Raw genomic sequence first — 7717 nt, 5'->3', positions numbered from 1 at the left:
GAAGGGATTTCTGCCGATGTCACATGGCGTGAGTCTTTCGAAGACTCAAGGTCCCTCTTCTAGAGAGGAGAGAGACCGCATGGATCAGATCCCTTATGGCTCAGCCATAGGATCGATCATGTACACTATGCTATGTACTCGACCTGATGTCTCGTATGCTTTGAGCATGACGAGCAGATACCAGTCAGATACAGGTGAAAGTCACTGGATAGCGGTCAAGAATATTTTAAGTACTTAAGAAGGACTAAAGAATATTTCTTGAAATATAGAGGCGATGATGAGCTAGCTGTAAAGGGTTACAGTGATGTTAGCTTCCAGACCGACCAGGATGACTATAGATCGCAGTCGGGGTTCGTATTTTGCATTAATGGTGGTGCTGTCAGCTGGAAGAGTTCGAAGCAGGATACAGTAGCTGATTCTACAACAGAAGCCGAGTACATTGCTGCATCAGAGGCAGCAAAGGACGTAGTTCATCACTGAACTTGGGGTGGTTCCTAGCATTGCTGACCCCATTGAGCTCTATTGTGACAACAATAGAGCTATAGCACAGGCGAAGGAACCTCGCTCACACCAGCGGACCAAACACATACTACGGCGCTTCCATCTCATTCGAGATATCATCGAGAGAGGAGATGTGAAGATTTGTAGAGTACCTACAGAGGCTAACATCGCAGATCCCTTGACCAAGGCTTTGGCACAGAGGAAGCATGATGGTCACACTAGGTCATTGGGGCTTAGAGCCTACACTGATTGGCAATAATGCTAGTGGGAGATTGTTAGCTAGAGCCCTAGAGCCAATCATTTGATGATTGTATTTTGAACTTGTTGTATCATATTCTATATAAATAAAGGCATTTAGTTTTTGGTTATTATACTTACTTGTATTGGTGCCAAATAAACTAAGTATAATAACGTCCTTGAGTAGAAGGTTCTTACCTATATCAATCGATTGGTTGAATCGATAGTGAGATGATATAGGGAACACTACTCTTAATCATTCCTAGTCGAGTATTAACATTCAGGGACAATGTTAATGCAATAAGACTAGCATGTAGGTCAACTCGATGACTTGATCTCACAAGTCATGGATATAGAGATATCAAGTTGGCACATGGGTATGCATTAGAGAATGTATACTGAATGACCCGCCATGAGAAAGTATCATGGATCGTTATATGAGTGTCATATACTTTCTCATGTGGCTATTAGTATGACTACTAGTCCTTAGACCTGAAGTCACCATGGTTCCCTACATAAGAAGTTTGACTTGATGTATTGCCACATCATGAAGGTTGACTCATCCTACATGGCATGACTAACCTTGTCACATCATCTCCACATCATCAAGGGAGATCAAGAGGTTACACTCCTCCATTTAATGTGGCCGGCCACATTAAATGAGGAGTTACTCATGTGTGGTCGGCCACATAATGAAAAATGGGTTTCATTTTTGGTAGCATTGATGTGTGTTGAATGTTTCTTCTTCCTTGCTTCTTCCTCCTCTTTGCTTGCTGTTGCCGTGGGTTTCAAAGGAGTAGAAGGTGGTTGAGTGAATTCCAAGAGCATAAGGAAGAGTGAAGGTCACAAAGGAGGATACTACTTCTTGAGTGTATGAGATTCTTTTTGCATCCTCTCTTTTTCTTCCTTTCAAATCCTACCCGAGAGCCCTAGAAAGTGCTAGCACACTTGGGGTACTCTCTTCTCCATCCTTGAGTGTTAGAGAACACTTCTTGTTCGTGTGGATATCACTAGAGAGTTGTCTACGTTGACAACTTCGAGATCCGGCGTACCTTGGACTTGCGGGATTGCGAAGGGCACACATCGAAGGTATAAAATGTTTTTCCTTTGTAGATCTACTGTAGATCAAAGTTTGAAACTTGTACTCGTATTTTCGAAAGTTTTCTTCGCACGGATCCAATGGCTAGGGGGTTTCGGGGTTTCCGCGACGCGAAAAAGCGGTTTTCGTGGCCCGAAAAACCCAACATACATAGCATGGCATACATGATTGATCCTATGGCTGAGGCATAAGGGATCTGATCCATGTGGTCTCTCTCCTCTCTAGAAGAGGGACCTTGAGTCTTCGAAAGACTCACGCCATGTGACATCGGCAGAAATCCCTTCTTGGAGTTCTGTATGGCAAATCGTAGGAGTACCCTGTCAATATATGTACTCTGATTAGGCCAAGCAATCTCTTAGATCTATCTCTATAGATCTGTATGCCTAGAATGCGGGATGTCTCACCTAAGTCCTTCATTGATAAACAAGTCCCTAGCCAAGTCTTGACAGACTACAGCAAAGGGATGTCTTTCCCAATGAGTAGTATGTCATCCACATACAATATAAGAAAGACAACTGTGCTTCCAACAACCTTCTTGTAGACACAAGGTTCATCTTCATTCTTGATGAAACCAAACTATTTGATTGCATCATCGAATCGAAGATTCTAGCTCCGAGAAGCTTGCTTTAGTCCATAAATGGACCTATGCAGTTTGCATACTCTGCTAGTATGTTGTGGATCTACAAAACCCTCAAGTTGTGTCATGTACACATCCTCGAGCAGGTTTCCATTCAGAAACGCGATTTCGACATCCATCTGCCATATCTCATAGTCATGATATGCTGTAATAGCAAGCATGATCTGAATGGACTTAAGCATCGCTACTAGAGAAAAGGTTTCATCATAGTCAATACCATGAATTTGCTTGAAACCTTTAGCTACCAAGCGACCCTTATAAATAAGTCCATCCATGTCAATCTTTCTCTTAAAGACCCACTTACACCCAATGGGTTTGACCCCTTCAGGTGGATCAACCAAAGTTCATACTTGGTTAGTGTACATGGATTCCATCTCGGATCTCATGGCCTCTAGCCATTTCTCAGAATCTGGACTCATCACAGCTTCCAGATAGGAGGTAGGCTCATCCTCAATGAGCACAACGTCATCATGGTCAGACAAGAGAAATGAGTATCTCTTAGGCTGACGACGTACCCTATCAGATCTGCGAAGAGGTAGGTCTACTTGAACTGGTTGTGGTTCCTCAACTCCTTGTGGAACAACATCATCCACAACACTTTGTGGTTCTAGTTCAACTTCCATCGAGGCTTCAGTGCTATGGTCCACATCTTGAACTTTTTCAAGATCGAACGTACTCCCACTAGTCTTTTTAGAAACAAAGTCTCTTTCTAGAAATACCCCAGTCTTAGCCACAACTACCTTGTGTTGACTGGGACTGTAGAAGTAATACCCCTTTGTTTCCTTGGGATATCCAATGAAATAGCACTTGTCGGATTTGGATCCCAGTTTGTCCGAGACTTGACGTCTAACGTTATCCTCACAACCCCAAATCCTCATAAAAGACACCTGGGCATCTCTCCCAGTCCATATCCTATATGGTGTCTTTATTATAGCCTTGGATGGAACTCGGTTGAGAATGAAGGCTGCTGTGTCTAGAGCATAGCCCCAAAGATACATAGGAAGATCTGTGTGACTCATCATAGATCGTACCATATCTAATAAGGTACGATTCCTCCTTTCGGATACACCATTCCACTGTGGCGTTCCAGGAGGAGTGAGTTGAGATAGAATCCCACACTCAGCTAGATAGTCACGAAACTCATGGGTAAGGTATTCACCACCTCGATCTGATCGAAATATCTTAATACTCTTGCCAAGCTGGTTTTGTACTTCATTCTTGAATTCTTTGAACTTTTCAAAGGATTCTGACTTATGTGTCATCAAATACACATAGTCATATCTACTGAAGTCATCAGTAAATGTAATGAAGTACCTATAACCACCTCTAGCAGTGACATTGAAAGGGTCACATACATCACTATGTATAAGACCTAACAAGTCAGTCGCTCTCTCACTGTGCCCACTAAAGGGAGTCTTGGTCATCTTGCCTAGAAGGCATGACTCGTATGTCTTATATGATTCAAAATCAAATGAGTCTAGCAAACCATCCTTATGTAGCTGGGATAAGCATTTGTCATTTATATGACCTAAGCGACAGTGCCAGAGATAGGTTTGGTTCATGTCATTTGACTTGAACCTCTTGGTACTTATGTTATAGATAGGGTTTATAGAGTTCGTTCATCAGAGGTGCACTACAATAGAACATATCATTTAAATAAACTAAACAACATTTGTTCTTTATTATAAATGAAAAGTCTTTCTTGTCTAAACAAGAAATTGATATAATGTTCTTAGTCAAAGCAGACACATAACAACAATCATCCAATTCTAGTACAAGCCCATAGGGTAGAGATAGATAGTAAGTTCATATAGCAACAGCAGCAACTTGTGCTCCATTGCCTACGCGTAGGTCCACCTCGCCCTTTGCCAATGCCCTGCTATTTCTCAGCGCCTGCACATTAGTACAAATGTGAGAAGCACATCCGGTATCTAATACCCCTGATGAAGAAATAGATAGATTGACTTCTATAACATAGATACCTCAAATGGAAGTCTCACTTCTCTTCTTCTTAAGATCTTCCAGGTACACTTTGCAGTTCCTCTTCCACTGCCCGGTCTGACTGCAGTGGAAGCAGGTAGCATCCTTGGCGACCCCTCCTTTAGGTTTCAATGCCTTGCCTTTGCCCTTGGCTTGGGACTTTCCCTTGCCTTTGGGCTTGCCCTTACCTTTGCCCTTTTGCACCATCAAAATGAAGTTGGGCTTAACCTTCTTAAAGTTGAGCTCAGCAGTTCTTAACATGCTAAGCAGCTCGGGCAGTGGCTTGTCAATTTCGTTCATGTTATAATTTAGAACGAATTGACTATAGCTATCTGGCAAGGATTGCAAGATCAAATCAGTGGTCAGCTTTTGGCCAAGTGGGAATCCCAACCTCTGTAGGTTTTCTATGTACCCAATCATTTTGAGTACATATGGGCCTACGAGAGTCCCATCTTGCATCTTGCACTGAAATAGTGCCTTAGAGATCTCGAATCTCTCGTGCCTCGCTTGTCCTTGATATAGTTGACGAAGATGTTCAACCATATCATAAGCGCCCGTCAATTCGTGTTGCTTCTGAAGCTCAGAGTTCATGGTCGCGAGCATAAGACATGACACATCTAATGCGTCATCTTGATGCTTCTTGTAAGCATAACGGTCAGCTCGCGTGGCACTGGCAGGAGGTGCCTCCGGAATGGGCTACTCCAAAACGTATAGTTTACGTTCTTGTGTGAGAACGATTCTCAGGTTCCTGTACCAGTCCAGGAAATTTGCTCCGTTGAGCTTGCCCTTCTCAAGGACGGAACGCAGGGAGAAAGAGTTCGTATTTGACATCATGATTATCTACAACAGAAAAATACAGAAAATAAATAAATATCATATTCTATTAATCATCTAATTAGATCTTTAATTAAATGATGCTCCCACTAAATTCTATAATTCATGTGGGACAAGATCCACATCATACTACGCCTTGAGTTAGCTTTGGCTAAATCGCCCAAGACTTAGTATGATCGGTAGGTAACTAATTACCAATTACATCTCTATGCAACTCTTGTTTATAGGATCAAGATCCGCATTTTATATTAAAACTCGAGTTAGCTTTGGCTAATACGCCCAAGAGTTAATATAAACGTGATTTTGACCTATCTACCGACCATTGAAAAATATCTATAGTTAAACTCGATTCAATTGAGTTAACTAGTTGCTCAATCTAATTGAGTTGTACTCACCCATGCGTTGATAGGTGGGACCAAGATTGTCCCTCCGTACCCCACCAAGATAATATGTGTTGCTCTGCTTTGGCAGATTCAACAACAACATGTGATCGAGGTAGTGATAGGTATCACAGCATGGTAGGCATTACGAGTTGACGCGATTGAGATCTAATCTAATCGACGAGGTGTATCATATACGCAATTTAGATCTAATCTAATCATTAGGGTGCATCATATACACGATTTAGATCTAATCTAATCGTCGAGGTGTATCATATAGACGATTTAGATCTAATCTAATCGATAAGGTGCTAATTAATTATTATTCTAGCATGCATCACATATACACACACAAGCAATTAATTAAATATTTTGTGATTAGTCATGGCCCTACTACGATCTTCTCAAGCCAATGAGAAGATCAGATGGTCAACCTAAGGTCAACAGCTTCTCAAGCTCCTTCCTTTGACCACCTTGTGTTGCTCGCGCCCTCCTCGTAACTCCGTCTCGAGTAGACCTTCCACCGCTCCATTTTGTACATTACAAAAGTGAAACTCGAGTTACATTCGAGTCTAAACTATTTACAACAGGAATAAATAAATAGAAAGGCATGACGCGCAGGTCGCGCATTAAATATACAACACGCACAATCACATGACGGCACGCAAGCCATATTATGAATTACAACACACAATATCCAATCAAATTGGGTCTTTTGGGCCATGACCATCACAAAATAATATATAATTCTAAATTATGTAATTTCTATAAATTTCTGTAATTTTTCTTACAATTTTTATGAGTAAAATTCCCGGCGGTCTCGTTTAGCGATTTTCGGGCGCAATCGCGGAACGAAACCCCTTGCGAGGTCAGGGGCAGCACCCCTACCCGCGATATAACCATCGCGAGTGTTCCTTAGTGATCCTACAGCGCCTTAGCCCGCTGTCCCAAAACGATTTGGGGCGAAACCTTGCCGTTTCAGAAAGATCTTCTCGGTAGTCGAAGCCTACAAGTGTCTAAACACTTGTGCTTCGCTTCTATGAGAAAAATACCCATAAAATCTATTAAAATCACAAATATACAGAAACTTACAAATCTTAATTTTTGTCATAAAAACAAAAACAAAACTCGTACACGCTTTGCACGTGGCTCTGATACCACTATTGGGTTTTTCGCGTCGCAAAAAACTATTTTTTGCATTGCGGAAACCTCGAAACCCATGCTACGCATCCGTGCAAAGTTTATAAAATTTCAAAAACTTCATGTACGAGTTTCTAATCAAGATCTAAACTAGATCTACAAAGAAGAAGAGCATTACCCTTGATGCGAAGCCCTTCACGTAATCCCGCTCGTCCAAGGTTCGCCGGATCTCGAGAGTATCAAAGTAGATACTCCACTATGTGTATCCACACAAGCAAGAGATGGAGAAGAAACCTTAGAGTGTGCTAGCACTCATGCAAGGTCTCAGCAATGGAGAGGAGAGGGAGAGAAGAAACCTTGAGAGGAAGAAGAAGAAATGAATTCACTTGAATGAAAATCAATTCATTCCACACTAAAAGTGGTCGGCCACTTCATGAGGTTTGTAACCTCCATGGGATACCAAGAGTCTCAACTCTTGGTAACTCCCATGAGGTGGCATCCCACTTAAGCAAACATGATGATGTGGAGCATCATCATTGGCCCACTCTTTGCCAACTCACCAATGAGGTGGCAAATGGTCAAGTCAAACTTGACCCTTCATCTTCCTCTCAAGTCAAGTCAAACTTGATCATTTCTCTCCCTTGGTTAATCTAATCTAACCATTAGTTCAAGTCAATTTTAATTTAATGAATCTCTATTCATTGAATTAAATTAATTAAATGAGTCTAAGTCCAAATTAGACTCACTTAACACATGAACCAAATTGAGTCTAACTCAATTAACTCAATTTGGATTACTCTTAATCCAATTTGGTTCATCACATGAACCTAATCCTTTAGGTTCATCAAATGAATCTAATCTCCATCTAATTGCCCTTTGTGTGTGACCTTATAGGTTCTTGTAACGTTG

This window comes from Zingiber officinale, chromosome 1A (genome assembly GCF_018446385.1).
Source record: "Zingiber officinale cultivar Zhangliang chromosome 1A, Zo_v1.1, whole genome shotgun sequence".
In the NCBI taxonomy this organism is placed as follows: Eukaryota; Viridiplantae; Streptophyta; class Magnoliopsida; order Zingiberales; family Zingiberaceae; genus Zingiber; species Zingiber officinale.
The sequence above is the reverse complement of the archived record's forward strand: the minus strand, read 5'-3'. Positions refer to the sequence as shown.